The sequence below is a fragment of the Pseudophryne corroboree genome, chromosome 9 (genome assembly GCF_028390025.1).
Source record: "Pseudophryne corroboree isolate aPseCor3 chromosome 9, aPseCor3.hap2, whole genome shotgun sequence".
In the NCBI taxonomy this organism is placed as follows: Eukaryota; Metazoa; Chordata; class Amphibia; order Anura; family Myobatrachidae; genus Pseudophryne; species Pseudophryne corroboree.
This window is the reverse complement of record NC_086452.1, coordinates 357,148,049-357,165,671: the sequence shown is the minus strand read 5'-3', so window position 1 is coordinate 357,165,671 and position 17,623 is coordinate 357,148,049.

Sequence of the window (17,623 nt, the reverse complement as noted above, 5' to 3'; positions counted from 1 at the left end):
CAGGGTGATGTGTATGTGATGGGTATGTGAGGGGCATGGTACAATGATATGGGCGATTGCTGGGATTACAGGTAATGCTGATCACCCCTTTACAAAATACAAGGTAAACTTCAAATTGTTAGAACTCTCCAGCTTGGATTTCTCTAGCTTTCTATGCAAGGGCAGATAGAGTGTCCGACTGCAATGTCATAGGCAATGGGTTTGTATCCTGGGCACATCAACATCCTGAAATGTAATAAAGGACAGTGTGACTGAACAACAAGGAGCTCTCAAGTCAAGTCCATAAATGCTGTATAGGTATTAGCAACAAAAGGGGTGGGGGTAGGAGACAGGGGTGGTCAGTAGATGCTAGGCTTCAAAAAGGGAGAAAGCTGCAAGTGAAATTAATTAGATCATTTATAATTGACAAGTGCTATCAACAGCGCCCCCTACCCTGCAGCGCTATGTGCGGAGCACACTACGCACACACCTAGTTACGGCCCTGGGTACAGGTGTATTCTCACTGACACATATTGGAGCCTTGTGTAAGTGATGGGTATGGGAGGGGCACGGTACAATGATATGGGAGATTGCTGGGATTACAGGTATCGCACTGTGGACAGCGCCGTGCAGGATATACAGGTACGTGGGTCACATGTCAGGGTGGTGTAGGTGTATTCTCATGAACAAATATTGGAGAATTTGGTAAGTGGAATAAGCAGGTGCCTGAAGCATTCCCCCTGATTTATGCTATAACATGGTCACAGCACCTATGGTGCTATGAGGAACACCTCTATAATAACAGAAAGCAGCCAATCTGAAGAGGGAAAGGCCTGCAGAGAGGGAGGTACATTATGATGGACAGGAAGATACAGAGTAATGGACAAGCCTACACACCCAGATGGTGGATGGTCCCAACCTTCTGGATGGAACTGGTCAGTCACCAATCCCTTTACTTTCCGCTGGGACTACTCCTCCATACCCCCGGTTCTCCACACCTGAGTGTTAGGCTTGCATTGCTTTCACTCTGAGCTCTTCATCTGCATGCCTGGAAGAGAAACACCAGCCGTCAGGACATCACATCATATCAGCCCCACAAAGAGCAGCATGGACATAGTATGGAAGAGGTAATACATATATCGCAGAATTGCTGGGGCTTTTCAGATGGACATGGACAGTGCACCCACTGCTGTAAATTTAGCACACCTACGAAAATCTTCCATGACATGCAGGGAGACGCCCAGCACAGGGCTAGTCCGCCCCGCATGTCAGTCCGCCCCCCCCCCCGCACCAAATCCAAAAGCATCGCGCTTTTGCATTTGTGGAGTAACTCCCGGCCAGTGCAGCCACTCGTCACTGCCACTGTCCGCAGCTGCAGCGTGAGACGTCATGCAACCACCGCGGCCTGCCCCCCCAATGGTCCGGCGCCCTAAACGGCGGCTTAACATCGCCGTCCAGCCTCCTCCTGCCCAGCGACCGCCTCTGTCTCAGAGCTTCTGTCACCAGGCTTCTGTTTTTCATGTGTACACCCCCCCACCCCCCTCCACCACCTGAGTGCCGGACCAATATAGACTGTAACACGTTTTGGAACTATTAAGGAGCTCCATTACACAAGAAAGTCCATACACAGGGAGGTGGTGCACCATTCTCTAGTGGACTTAAGCCTAGTCACACTCCCTCTATAGGGGCACTATAAGTACCAGCAACCCCTCATCTTTTAATTTTTTATTTTTCTCATTCAATTCTTTCTATTGAAATGTCCCTATTTATTTTATCAAGAGCCAACTGTGATTGTTGTTATGTGATTTGTGACATCTAGAATTATTGTCTGTCTATAACGAACTTAGTAAATAATTTAGTTTTTCTATTTTACAAGTCATTCAAGCACATCCATATATTCAGTGCCTGACAGGCGCAGTTACAATCCATTTCACTGTAAGCAATGTAACACAGCAATTAGGAAGGCTAGTCAGATGCTTGGTGCATAGGGAGAGGAATCAGCAGCAGAGAGAAGTAATAATGCCACTGTATAGGTCACTGGTGCGTCCTCATCTAGAATACTGTGTCCAGTTCTGGAAGACATATCTTCAGAAGGATATTATTACATTAGAGACTGTACAAAGAAGGGCAACTAATATGGTGCGTGGCCTACATCACACAACTTACCCAGAAAGACTAAAACATCTCACTATGGGGGTCATTCCGAGTTGATCACTCGCTAGAAACATTTTGCAGCCCTGCGATCAGGTTAAATCTCATCAAAACTGCGCATGGGTATGCACCGCAATACGCAGGTGCGTCGTATGAGGATCGGTGCTGGGCGATGGATTTAACGAAGAATCCATTCGCACAGCCGATCGCAAGGTGATTGACAGAAAGAGGGCGTTCGTGGGTGTCAACCGACCGTTTTCTGGGAGTGTTTGGAAAAACGCAGGCTTGTCCAAGTGTTTGCAGGGCGGGTGTCTGACATCAATTCCGGAACCAAAAAGACTGAAGTGATCCCAGTGGCTGAGTAAGTCCAGAGCTACTCAGAAACTGCTAAAAACTTTTTGTGCAATCGGCTGCAAAAGCGTTCGTACATTTGCACAGCTAAAATACACTCCCCCATAGGCAGCGACTATCTGATCGCAGAGTTGCAAAAAGTTGCTAGCGAGCGATCAACTCGGAATAACCTCCTGCGTGCAGTGTGGGGCAGAGAAGGGAAAGGGGGGACATGATAGAGATTGTCACATATATCAGGGGTAAAACAAGTTCCAGGAGGGAGACATTCTCCAAATGAAGAGAAGTAATAGAACATGAGGACATGCGCTGACACTGGAGGGAGGGAGGTTCAGGGGAAATTTGAGGAAAAATGAATTACAGAAAGGGTAGTGGACAAGTGAAATAGCCTCCCATCAGAGGTGGTAGATGCTAAGACAGCAGAGCAATTTAAACATGAATAGGATATCCTTACACAGAAATTAGGATCAAATAGGGCACCTGGTCACCCTGCCAGCTCCAAACGTGCAGTGATATAGCAGTGTTACATCACATCAGTGCTCCCGGTCACACTGCCAGCTCCATACATGCAGTGATATAGCAGTATTACACCGCATCAGCGCTCCTGGTCACTAAGCCAGCTCCATACGTGCAGTGATATAGCAGTGTTACATCACATCAGTGCTCCCGGTCACCCAGCCAGCTCCATACATGCAGTGATATAGCAGTATTACATTGCATCACGCTCCCGGTCACCCTGCCAACTCCATACATGCAGTGATATAGCAGTGTTACATCAAATCAGCGTTCCAGGTCACCCTGCCAGCTCCATACGTGCAGTGATATAGCAGTGTTACATCACATCAGCGCTCCTGGTCACTAAGCCAGCTCCATACGTGCAGTGATATAGCAGTGTTACATCATATCAGTGCTCCCGGTCACCCTGCCAGCTCCATACGTGCAGTGATATAGCAGTATTACACCGCATCAGCGCTCCTGGTCACTAAGCCAGCTCCATACGTGCAGTGATATAGCAGTGTTACATCACATCAGTGCTCCCGGTCACCCTGCCAGCTCCATACATGCAGTGATATAGCAGTATTACACCGCATCAGCGCTCCTGGTCACTAAGCTAGCTCCATACGTGCAGTGATATAGCAGTGTTACATCACATCAGTGCTCCCGGTCACCCTGCCAGCTCCATACATGCAGTGATATAGCAGTGTTACATCACATCAGCGCTCCCGGTTACCCTGCCAGCTCTATACATGCAGTGATATAGCAGTATTACATTGCATCACGCTCCCGGTCACCCTGCCAACTCCATACGTGCAGTGATATAGCAGTATTACATCACATCAGCACACCCGGTCACCCTGCCAGCTCCACACGTGCAGTGATATAGCAGTATTACATCACATCAGCGCTCCTGGTCACCCTGCCAGCTCCATACGTGCAGTGATACAGCAGTATTACATCACATCAGCGCTCCCGGTCACCCTGTCAGCTCCATACGTGCAATGATATAGCAGTTTTACATCACATCAGCGCTCCCAGTCACCCTGCCAGCTCCATACGTGCAGTGATATAGCAGTGTTACATCACATCAGCGCTCCCGGTCACCCTGCCAGCTCCATACGTGCAGTGATATAGCAGTGTTACATCACATCAGCACTCCCGGTCACCCTGCCAGCTCCATACGTGCAGTGATATAGCAGTGTTACATAACACCAGCTCTCCCAATCACCCTTCCAGCTCCATACGTGCAGTGATATAGCAGTTTTACATCACATCAGCGCTTCCGGCCACCCTGCCAGCTCCATACGTGCAGTGATATAGCAGTATTACATAGAGATGAGCGGGTTCGGTTTCTCTGAATCCGAACCCGCCAGAACTTCATGTTTTTTTTCACGGGTCCGAGCGACTCGGATCTTCCCGCCTTGCTCGGTTAACCCGAGCGCGCCCGAACGTCATCATGACGCTGTCGGATTCTCGCGAGGCTCGGATTCTATCGCGAGACTCGGATTCTATATAAGGAGCCGCGCGTCGCCGCCATTTTCACACGTGCATTGAGATTGATAGGGAGAGGACGTGGCTGGCGTCCTCTCCATTTAGATTATAAGAGACTGAGAGAGATTTACTGGAGCTGACTAGGAGGAGTACTGTTACTGTAGAAGTGTAGAGACTGAGTGGAGAGAGTTTACTAGTGAGGACAGTGCAGTTTACTTTATAATCCGTTCTCTGCCTGAAAAAAGCGATACACAGCACACAGTGACTCAGTCACATACCATATCTGTGTGCACTGCTCAGGCTCAGGCCAGTGTGCTGCATCATCTATTATCTATATATAATATTATATATATCTGTCTGACTGCTCAGCTCACACAGCTTATAATTGTGGGGGAGACTGGGGAGCACTACTGCAGTGCCAGTTATAGGTTATAGCAGGAGCCAGGAGTACATAATATATTATATAGTGAGTGACCACCAGACACACAGTGCAGTTTATTTAATATATCCGTTCTCTGCCTGAAAAAAGCGATACACACAGTGACTCAGTCAGTCACATACCATATCTGTGTGCACTGCTCAGGCTCAGGCCAGTGTGCTGCATCATCTATTATCTATATATAATATTATATATATCTGTCTGACTGCTCAGCTCACACAGCTTATAATTGTGGGGGAGACTGGGGAGCACTACTGCAGTGCCAGTTATAGGTTATAGCAGGAGCCAGGAGTACATAATATATTATATAGTGAGTGACCACCAGACACACAGTGCAGTTTATTTAATATATCCGTTCTCTGCCTGAAAAAAGCGATACACACAGTGACTCAGTCAGTCACATACCATATCTGTGTGCACTGCTCAGGCTCAGGCCAGTGTGCTGCATCATCTATTATCTATATATAATATTATATATATCTGTCTGACTGCTCAGCTCACACAGCTTATAATTGTGGGGGAGACTGGGGAGCACTACTGCAGTGCCAGTTATAGGTTATAGCAGGAGCCAGGAGTACATAATATATTATATAGTGAGTGACCACCAGACACACAGTGCAGTTTATTTAATATATCCGTTCTCTGCCTGAAAAAAGCGATACACACAGTGACTCAGTCAGTCACATACCATATCTGTGTGCACTGCTCAGGCTCAGGCCAGTGTGCTGCATCATCTATATATATTATATATCTGTCTGACTGCTCAGCTCACACAGCTTATAATTGTGGGGGAGACTGGGGAGCACTACTGCAGTGCCAGTTATAGGTTATAGCAGGAGCCAGGAGTACATATTATATTAAAATTAAACAGTGCACACTTTTGCTGCAGGAGTGCCACTGCCAGTGTGACTGACCAGTGACCTGACCACACTGACCACCAGTATAGTTAGTAGTATACTTATATTGTGATTGCCTGAAAAAGTTAAACACTCGTCGTGTGACTTCACTTGTGTGTTTTTTTTTTTTTTATTCTATAAAAATAAAACTCATTCTGCTGACAGACAGTGTCCAGCAGGTCCGTCATTATATAATATATAATATATACCTGTCCGGCTGCAGTAGTGATATATATATATTTTTTATATCATTTATCATCCAGTCGCAGCAGACACAGTACGGTAGTTCACGGCTGTGGCTACCTCTGTGTCTCTGCACTCGGCAGGCAGTCCGTCCATAATTGTAATACCACCTAACCGTGGATTTTTTTCATTCTTCTTTATACATACATAGTTACATAGACATCTTCTCTTTATCAACCAGTCTATATTAGCTGCAGACACAGTACAGTACGGTAGTTCACGGCTGTGGCTACCTCTGTGTCTGCACTCGGCAGGCAGTCCGTCCATAATTGTATACCACCTAACCGTGGTTTTTTTTCATTCTTCTTTATACATACATAGTTACATAGACATCTTCTCTTTATCAACCAGTCTATATTAGCTGCAGACACAGTACAGTACGGTAGTTCACGGCTGTGGCTACCTCTGTGTCTGCACTCGGCAGGCAGTCCATCCATAATTGTATACCACCTAACCGTGGATTTTTTTCAGTCTTCTTTATACATACATAGTTACATAGACATCTTCTCTTTATCAACCAGTCTATATTAGCTGCAGACACAGTACAGTACGGTAGTTCACGGCTGTGGCTACCTCTGTGTCTGCAGTCGGCAGGCAGTCCATAATTGTATACTAGTATCCATCTCCATTGTTTACCTGAGGTGCCTTTTAGTTGTGCCTATTAAAATATGGAGAACAAAAATGTTGAGGTTCCAAAATTAGGGAAAGATCAAGATCCACTTCCACCTCGTGCTGAAGCTGCTGCCACTAGTCATGGCCGAGACGATGAAATGCCAGCAACGTCGTCTGCCAAGGCCGATGCCCAATGTCATAGTACAGAGCATGTCAAATCCAAAACACCAAATATCAGAAAAAAAAGGACTCCAAAACCTAAAATAAAATTGTCGGAGGAGAAGCGTAAACTTGCCAATATGCCATTTACCACACGGAGTGGCAAGGAACGGCTGAGGCCCTGGCCTATGTTCATGGCTAGTGGTTCAGCTTCACATGAGGATGGAAGCACTCAGCCTCTCGCTAGAAAAATGAAAAGACTCAAGCTGGCAAAAGCAGCACAGCAAAGAACTGTGCATTCTTCGAAATCCCAAATCCACAAGGAGAGTCCAATTGTGTCGGTTGCGATGCCTGACCTTCCCAACACTGGACGTGAAGAGCATGCGCCTTCCACCATTTGCACGCCCCCTGCAAGTGCTGGAAGGAGCACCCGCAGTCCAGTTCCTGATAGTCAGATTGAAGATGTCAGTGTTGAAGTACACCAGGATGAGGAGGATATGGGTGTTGCTGGCGCTGGGGAGGAAATTGACCAGGAGGATTCTGATGGTGAGGTGGTTTGTTTAAGTCAGGCACCCGGGGAGACACCTGTTGTCCGTGGGAGGAATATGGCCGTTGACATGCCAGGTGAAAATACCAAAAAAATCAGCTCTTCGGTGTGGAGGTATTTCACCAGAAATGCGGACAACAGGTGTCAAGCCGTGTGTTCCCTTTGTCAAGCTGTAATAAGTAGGGGTAAGGACGTTAACCACCTCGGAACATCCTCCCTTATACGTCACCTGCAGCGCATTCATAATAAGTCAGTGACAAGTTCAAAAACTTTGGGTGACAGCGGAAGCAGTCCACTGACCAGTAAATCCCTTCCTCTTGTAACCAAGCTCACGCAAACCACCCCACCAACTCCCTCAGTGTCAATTTCCTCCTTCCCCAGGAATGCCAATAGTCCTGCAGGCCATGTCACTGGCAATTCTGACGAGTCCTCTCCTGCCTGGGATTCCTCCGATGCATCCTTGCGTGTAACGCCTACTGCTGCTGGCGCTGCTGTTGTTGCCGCTGGGAGTCGATGGTCATCCCAGAGGGGAAGTCGTAAGCCCACTTGTACTACTTCCAGTAAGCAATTGACTGTTCAACAGTCCTTTGCGAGGAAGATGAAATATCACAGCAGTCATCCTACTGCAAAGCGGATAACTGAGGCCTTGACAACTATGTTGGTGTTAGACGTGCGTCCGGTATCCGCCGTTAGTTCACAGGGAACTAGACAATTTATTGAGGCAGTGTGCCCCCGTTACCAAATACCATCTAGGTTCCACTTCTCTAGGCAGGCGATACCGAGAATGTACACGGACGTCAGAAAAAGACTCACCAGTGTCCTAAAAAATGCAGTTGTACCCAATGTCCACTTAACCACGGACATGTGGACAAGTGGAGCAGGGCAGGGTCAGGACTATATGACTGTGACAGCCCACTGGGTAGATGTATGGACTCCCGCCGCAAGAACAGCAGCGGCGGCACCAGTAGCAGCATCTCGCAAACGCCAACTCTTTCCTAGGCAGGCTACGCTTTGTATCACCGCTTTCCAGAATACGCACACAGCTGAAAACCTCTTACGGCAACTGAGGAAGATCATCGCGGAATGGCTTACCCCAATTGGACTCTCCTGTGGATTTGTGGCATCGGACAACGCCAGCATTATTGTGTGTGCATTAAATATGGGCAAATTCCAGCACGTCCCATGTTTTGCACATACCTTGAATTTGGTGGTGCAGAATTTTTTAAAAAACGACAGGGGCGTGCAAGAGATGCTGTCGGTGGCCAGAAGAATTGCGGGACACTTTCGGCGTACAGGCACCATGTACAGAAGACTGGAGCACCACCAAAAACTACTGAACCTGCCCTGCCATCATCTGAAGCAAGAAGTGGTAACGAGGTGGAATTCAACCCTCTATATGCTTCAGAGGTTGGAGGAGCAGCAAAAGGCCATTCAAGCCTATACAATTGAGCACGATATAGGAGGTGGAATGCACCTGTCTCAAGTGCAGTGGAGAATGATTTCAACGTTGTGCAAGGTTCTGATGCCCTTTGAACTTGCCACACGTGAAGTCAGTTCAGACACTGCCAGCCTGAGTCAGGTCATTCCCCTCATCAGGCTTTTGCAGAAGAAGCTGGAGGCATTGAAGAAGGAGCTAAAAGGGAGCGATTCCGCTAGGCATGTGGGACTTGTGGATGCAGCCCTTAATTCGCTTAACAAGGATTCACGGGTGGTCAATCTGTTGAAATCAGAGCACTACATTTTGGCCACCGTGCTCGATCCTAGATTTAAAGCCTACCTTGGATCTCTCTTTCCGGCAGACACAAGTCTGCTGGGGTTGAAAGACCTGCTGGTGACAAAATTGTCAAGTCAAGCGGAACGCGACCTGTCAACATCTCCTCCTTCACATTCTCCTGCAACTGGGGGTGCGAGGAAAAGGCTCAGAATTCCGAGCCCACCCGCTGGCGGTGATGCAGGGCAGTCTGGAGCGACTGCTGATGCTGACATCTGGTCCGGACTGAAGGACCTGACAACGATTACGGACATGTCGTCTACTGTCACTGCATATGATTCTCTCAACATTGATAGAATGGTGGAGGATTATATGAGTGACCGCATCCAAGTAGGCACGTCACACAGTCCGTACTTATACTGGCAGGAAAAAGAGGCAATTTGGAGGCCCTTGCACAAACTGGCTTTATTCTACCTAAGTTGCCCTCCCACAAGTGTGTACTCCGAAAGAGTGTTTAGTGCCGCCGCTCACCTTGTCAGCAATCGGCGTACGAGGTTACATCCAGAAAATGTGGAGAAGATGATGTTCATTAAAATGAATTATAATCAATTCCTCCGCGGAGACATTGACCAGCAGCAATTGCCTCCACAAAGTACACAGGGAGCTGAGATGGTGGATTCCAGTGGGGACGAATTGATAATCTGTGAGGAGGGGGATGTACACGGTGATATATCGGAGGGTGAAGATGAGGTGGACATCTTGCCTCTGTAGAGCCAGTTTGTGCAAGGAGAGATTAATTGCTTCTTTTTTGGGGGGGGTCCAAACCAACCCGTCATATCAGTCACAGTCGTGTGGCAGACCCTGTCACTGAAATGATGGGTTGGTTAAAGTGTGCATGTCCTGTTTTGTTTATACAACATAAGGGTGGGTGGGAGGGCCCAAGGACAATTCCATCTTGCACCTCTTTTTTCTTTTCTTTTTCTTTGCATCATGTGCTGATTGGGGAGGGTTTTTTGGAAGGGACATCCTGCGTGACACTGCAGTGCCACTCCTAGATGGGCCCGGTGTTTGTGTCGGCCACTAGGGTCGCTAATCTTACTCACACAGTCAGCTACCTCATTGCGCCTCTTTTTTTCTTTGCGTCATGTGCTGTTTGGGGAGGGTTTTTTGGAAGGGACATCCTGCGTGACACTGCAGTGCCACTCCTAGATGGGCCCGGTGTTTGTGTCGGCCACTAGGGTCGCTAATCTTACTCACACAGCTACCTCATTGCGCCTCTTTTTTTCTTTGCGTCATGTGCTGTTTGGGGAGGGTTTTTTGGAAGGGACATCCTGCGTGACACTGCAGTGCCACTCCTAGATGGGCCCGGTGTTTGTGTCGGCCACTAGGGTCGCTAATCTTACTCACACAGCTACCTCATTGCGCCTCTTTTTTTCTTTGCGTCATGTGCTGTTTGGGGAGGGTTTTTTGGAAGGGCCATCCTGCGTGACACTGCAGTGCCACTCCTAGATGGGCCCGGTGTTTGTGTCGGCCACTAGGGTCGCTAATCTTACTCACACAGCTACCTCATTGCGCCTCTTTTTTTCTTTGCGTCATGTGCTGTTTGGGGAGGGTTTTTTGGAAGGGACATCCTGCGTGACACTGCAGTGCCACTCCTAGATGGGCCCGGTGTTTGTGTCGGCCACTAGGGTCGCTTATCTTACTCACACAGCGACCTCGGTGGACTAAAAATAATATTGTGAGGTGTGAGGTATTCAGAATAGACTGAAAATGAGTGTAAATTATGGTTTTTGAGGTTAATAATACTTTGGGATCAAAATGACCCCCAAATTCTATGATTTAAGCTGTTTTTTAGTGTTTTTTGAAAAAAACACCCGAATCCAAAACACACCCGAATCCGACAAAAAAAAATCGGTGAGGTTTTGCCAAAACGCGTTCGAACCCAAAACACGGCCGCGGAACCGAACCCAAAACCAAAACACAAAACCCGAAAAATTTCAGGCGCTCATCTCTATAATACATTACATCAGCGCTCCTGGTCACCCTGCCAGCTCCATACGGGCAGTGATATAACAGTGTTACATCACATCAGCGCTCCTGGTCACCCTGCCAGCTGCATACGAGCAGTGATATGGCAGTATTACATCACATCAGCGCTCCTGGTCACCCTGCCAGCTCCATACGGGCAGTGATATAGCAGTGTTACATCACATCAGTGCTCCCGGTCACCCTGCCAGCTCCATACATGCAGTGATATAGCAGTATTACATCACATCAGCACTCCCGGTCACCGTGCCAGCTGCATACGAGCAGTGATACAGCAGTATTACATCACATCAGCGCTCCCGGTGACCCTGCCAGCTCCATACGTGCAGTGATATAGCAGTTTTACATCACATCAGCGCTCCCAGTCACCCTGCCAGCTCCATACGTGCAGTGATATAGCAGTGTTACATCACATCAGCGCTCCCGGTCACCCTGCCAGCTCCATACGTGCAGTGATATAGCAGTGTTACATCACATCAGCACTCCCGGTCATCCTGCCAGCTCCATACGTGCAGTGATATAGCAGTATTACATCACATCAGCGCTCCGGTCACCCTGCCAGCTCCATACGTGCAGTGATATAGCAGTGTTACATCACATCAGCACTCCCGGTCACCCTGCCAGCTCCATACATGCAGTGATATAGCAGTGTTACATAACACCAGCTCTCCCAATCACCCTTCCAGCTCCATACGTGCAGTGATATAGCAGTTTTACATCACATCAGCGCTTCCGGTCACCCTGCCAGCTCCATACGTGCAGTGATATAGCAGTATTACATCACATCAGCACTCCTGGTCACCCTGCCAGCTCCATACGGGCAGTGATATAGCAGTGTTACATCACATCAGCGCTCCTGGTCACCCTGCCAGCTGCATACGAGCAGTGATATAGCAGTATTACATCACATCAGCGCTCCTGGTCACCCTGCCAGCTCCATACGGGCAGTGATATAGCAGTGTTACATCACATCAGCGCTCCCGGTCACCCTGCCAGCTCCATACATGCAGTGATATAGCAGTATTACATTGCATCACGCTCCCGGTCACCCTGCCAACTCCATGCGTGCAGTGATATAGCAGTGTTACATCACATCAGCGCTCCCGGTCTCCCTGCCAGCTCCAGACGTGCAGTGATATAGCAGTGTTACATCACATCAGCGCTCCCAGTCACCCTGTCAGCTCCATACATGCAGTGATATAGCAGTGTTACATCACATCAGCGCTCCCGGTCACCCTGCCAGCTCCGTACGTGCAGTGATATAGCAGTGTTACATCACATCAGTGCTCCCGGTCACCCTGCCAGCTCCATACATGCAGTGATATTGAAGTTTTACAATATATTAGCGCTCCCAGTCATCCTGCCAGCTCCATACGTGCAGTGATAAAGCAGTATTACATAACATCTGTGCTCCCTGTCACTCTGTCAGCTCCATACGTGCAGTGATATAGCAGTGTTACATCACATCAATGCTCCCGGTCACCCTGCCAGCTCCATACGTGCAGTGATATAGCAGTGTTATATCACATCAGCGCTCCCGTTCACCCTGCCAGCTCCATACGTGCATTAAAATAGCAGTATTACATCACATCAGCACTCCTGGTCACCCTGCCAGCTCCATTTCGTGCAGTGATATAATAATAATAATAATAATAATAATAATAATAATTTTATTCATATAGCGCTCTTTCTCCAATAGGACTCAAGGCGCTTAACAGATACATAGCATAATATAGTACAGAAAATAATGAAGTACATTTTCATAAAATACAGAAGCATGAAGATACTAAAAGGGACACTATGGAAATGCTTGAGTAAACAGGAAAGTCTTGAGTCTACTTTTGAAGGATTCTATAGTTGGGGCCTCTCGCACTGTGCGGGGAAGTGAGTTCCATAGAGTCGGAGCCGCATGACTAAAAGCTCGACCCCCAGATGAATTACGGTAGAGTCTAGGTACTGCTAAAAGTCCTTCATCTACAGATCGCAGTGATCGAGTGGGGCAGTATGGGGTCAGAAGCTGTTTCAGGTACCTTGGGCCCTGGTCATGTAATGCTTTGAAACTCAGTAAGCCAATCTTGAAGATGATTCGCCGGGAGTAGAGGATGGGTGTTATGTGGCTAGAACGGGGCTGGTTGGTTAACAGTCTGGCAGCTGTGTTTTGCACTAGCTGTAAGCGTTGCAATTCTTTTGCTGCGAGACCAAGGTAGAGGGCATTACAGTAGTCTAATCGAGATGAAACAAATGCATGTATGACTTTTGGCATATCATCTGAGGGAATTAAGTGCTTGATTCTGGCTATGTTCCTCAGGTGAAAGAATGAGGATTTGATTGTGGCTGATATCTGATGTTTAAGTGTCAAGCCACCATCCAGGACAACGCCAAGATACCGCACACGATCACTGGTCTGTAATTCTGAATCCCCGAGTGTAATTCCAGTTGGTTGGCTATGCTGCAGGATTGTCCTTTGATGTTGTGGTCGTATCATAAGGACCTCTGTTTTATCTGGGTTCAGTCGCAGCCAACTGGCGCTCATCCACTCCTGTAGCTCAGCTAGACAGCCATTTAGGGTTGCTATTGGGTTATCAGTGCCCGGAGCAAAGGACAAGTACAGTTGTGTATCATCTGCATAGCAGTAGTAGACCAGGCCATGGCGCCTGATTATTTCGCCCAATGAGAGCATGTATACTGCAAAAAGCATGGGGGATAGTATAGAACATTGTGGGACACCACATGGCAATGGCACTGGTGGTGATGAGTATAATCCAGACGATACACTCTGTGACCTGCCTGTGAGAAATTATTTGAACCAGCTTAGGACTGTGCCATCCAGACCACAGAAATGTATCAGTCGCTCAATCAGAAGCCCATAGTCCATGGTATCAAATGCTGCCGAGAGATCCAGAAGGATTAATATTGAACAGTCACCTCTGTCTCTTGCCATCAGAAGATCATTTAACACACACACCAGGGCTGTTTCAGTGCTATGTCTTCTCCTGAATCCTGATTGAAATGGATCATAAATATCATGGGTTGTCAGGCGGGTTTCCAGTTGATTTGCATCCACTTTCTCAATAACCTTTCCTAGGAAAGGAAGGTTTGATACCGGTCTGTAGTTGGTCATGCAGTCGGGATCTAAATTAGTTTTTTTAAGAAGCGGTCTAACAATTGCTTCCTTTAGGGGTCCAGGAAAAATGCCTGTCTGCAAAGAGCATTGAACAATTTTTGCAAAGACAGGACCAATTATATCCATACAACCTATTAGAAGCTTGGTTGAGGCTGGGTCCAGATAACAGGTGGTGGGACGCAAAATCCGAGCAATTTCAGCAGTGTCCTTTACATCCACTGGGTCAAAGCTGGTCCATGAAGGCAGGTAGCTTATATTGGCAGGCTTTGTAGTTTGGCACTCCTTTGATGGCACTGTGGAGATTCCAGCCTGGATGGAGGATATTTTATCTGCAAAGAAGTTTGCAAACTCGTTGCATCTTGCCTGGGAGAGGGTCTCATCAGTCTGCAGGCATGCTGGCTTGCAAAGCATCTCCACTGTGCGGAAAAGTTGAGCTGGCCTATTGTTTGCTGCTGTGATCTCATTTGACAGGAACTGTGATTTCTTACGAGTGATTGTCGATTGATATTCTTTGTTATGCTTTATTAGTTTTATTTTGTCATCCACTAGGTTAGTCTTCCTCCATCATCTTTCCAGTCTACGCCCCCTTTTCTTGAGCTCACTAACACTGTTGTCGAACCATGGAGCTTGACGTTGTGGTTTACGAGGTCTTATGCGCATAGGGGCGATAATATCAATTGCAGCCATAACATCCCTATTATAATAACGGACTAGGGAACAGGGATCTTCACAGGCACCCAGTATAGCAGAGAGATCCAGGTTTGCTGCAAGAGCCTGGGGAGTCATACCCCTCCTTGGACGATACCTGGTCAACTCCACGGGCAGAGATCTTATTTGAGGGGTTGCAACTGAGAACCAAAGGGAGTAGTGGTCTGACCAGATGACTGGGTTTATTTTTAGGTCAGTGACTTCTAATCCAATCTGAAAGACAAGATCGAGAGTGTGACCACTTTTATGTGTGGCAGAGGGAATGACCTGTGTGAAGCCCAGACCATTCATTGTGCACAGGAGGTCTTGGCCAAGGCGTGAGAGCTCATCATCCACCCATGCATTGAAATCCCCGAGGATGAGCCATCTTTGATGTTCCAGAACCAGGCCAGCAACAGTGACTGCAATTTCTTGTAGAAATATCTTTCCATCTCCAGATGGCCGGTAAATGAGAAGTACTCTGAAACCTAATCCTGTCGAACTCCGGGCAGCAATGCACTCGAATGAATGAGTAATTTCAATAGGGTGGACCCTAAGTTTAAGTTCTTTTTTGAAGCAGATAGCCACCCCGCCACCCCTGCGGTCCAGTCTTGGGTTGTGGATGACAGAGTAGTTTGTTGGTACTGCAGCCTCCAATATAGGTGCTGCATTTTCATCTAGCCAGGTCTCTGTAATACAGGCTAGATCTGCAGATTCAATAAGGTCAGCAATTGTCAGTGAAAATGAAATATCTAGTTTAATAATATATTAGAAAGTTATATCAGGTACCGCACAAATGGGGATATTGTTCATTTGTTCTTTTGTTTATTTTATGAAAGCAAAAATAATTTTAGATTACAATAAACGTAATGTATAATTTATTAGTATATGCAGTAGTCAGCAGCACTCCATTCATATCAATGATACAAAATATATAGCCGGTGCCCTCCGTATAACAACCCCATGCGGGGTGTCTAAATAGAGATTCCGGTCGGCGGCACTCACGGCTCCCTCAGCGGGGAATGAAACACGGAGTCAGGAAGCTGGTCAACGTTTCAATGTTAGACACATAACATTTTCATCAGGACATTTTCACTTTTATATTTCCTATATAAGTGCAAAACTGAACATATTGTTCCCACCAAAAAGTGATGTCATTTCCGGCCGGAAGTACCGGTATTTTTAATATAAAAAAAAACCTAATTCAATAAAGACATTTAATTCACTTCCACTCCTCGAAAAAGTGCATTTAATTGCATGAAACGCGTTGGAGAGTCTTTTTTAACAAGGAGGAAGCCCACAGCATGGCCTTGCCATCGGCCGCAACACGAGCAGCTAATAACGGCTGCACCTGGAGTCAGGAGAGAGACTACAACAGCGCACAGCCCCGCTGGACGCAGCGGGACTTGAAGCGCCGCCAGCCCCGCCGGCCGCCGCACAGCAGGAGACATCAGAGCCGCAGCGGCTCAGGAACATCGTAGCGCAGGGAAAGGTAGGGCAATCACCTGCAAACCAGGATCAATCAAATTTAGTGTTGCTGGCTACTCCATCACATATTCACTCAAAGGAGTGTAAACATTTTTCATTTAACCAAAAATCTTTTTTACAGGTACCGCATATTTTTGTTTTTAAATAACATTTTATCCATTTCATTTCTATATATAATCATTTAGCCCTTATAGCGCTTTCCATTTACTATCATAATTGTTGCAGTCTTGTTTCTTATAGATCTGGCATTACAAAGGACTGACCTGATTGGGCATACCAGAGGGCCTTCAGTTTTCTTTATGTTAAGTGCAGGAGCTCTGGGTATGGGGGTCACAAAGCGAGAGTTGACAGTTCTGTTCTTCCAAACACAGGGCCGTCTCTTGGGTATCACTTCTATTTGATTGTTCTTTGAATATGGGGGTGAGCAGGTGGGCAAAGGACTTAGATGGTTACCGCGGAAAATAAATTTCCGGCCTGCTCGCTTCCCACGAATGCGCCTGTGTTTTCTTTTTAAAATGCCAAGGGATTGGAGAATAGAAGCCTGTGATGGTGTGATAGGAACTGCAGAACGTGGTGGGCGGAGTGAAAGAATGAAGCTGGAGCAATACGTATACATTTGGTCATCAATGACAGATTACTATAAATTTGAGCTGCATATGATGATGAGAGAGGGAGAGAAAGCAGTGTTTTGTTTTGTTTTTTTGGTTTATTTTCTTTTTTTCCTTTTTTTGTTTTGTTTTCCCCCAATTCGGTATGTGATCCAAAATTATAATGGGTTTATGAACAAAGTTATTCCTATAACCTAATGGGTATATTTGAAGCAAGTGATAAATAAAATAACTGCTGATTTAGTCAATTATCCTAGGATAGGCAGACTTTTGGAAAGGTGTTAGAAGCCAATTCCTACTGTGTAGGTGTGAAAAGTCTCAGTATGAGAGGCCTTTGAAGTAGATTTCTTGTGGGGGTAGTGATAACGTGTCCTAGAAATGGATCCTGATTTGAAACAGTGAGCCTTCAGCAATTCAGAGCCTGAATATACTGATATTAGTAGATTAATGCAATAAGTCAGTTATTTGTTGCTCAGAGAACAGAGGTGGATGATGTCTAAGTGAGGGGCTGGATGTAGCCAAAGATAGGTTGTAATCCACAGTACCTTATCTGGGTAATGTCCAATGCAGAGTACAGCAGCTGCTAAACTGAAGGA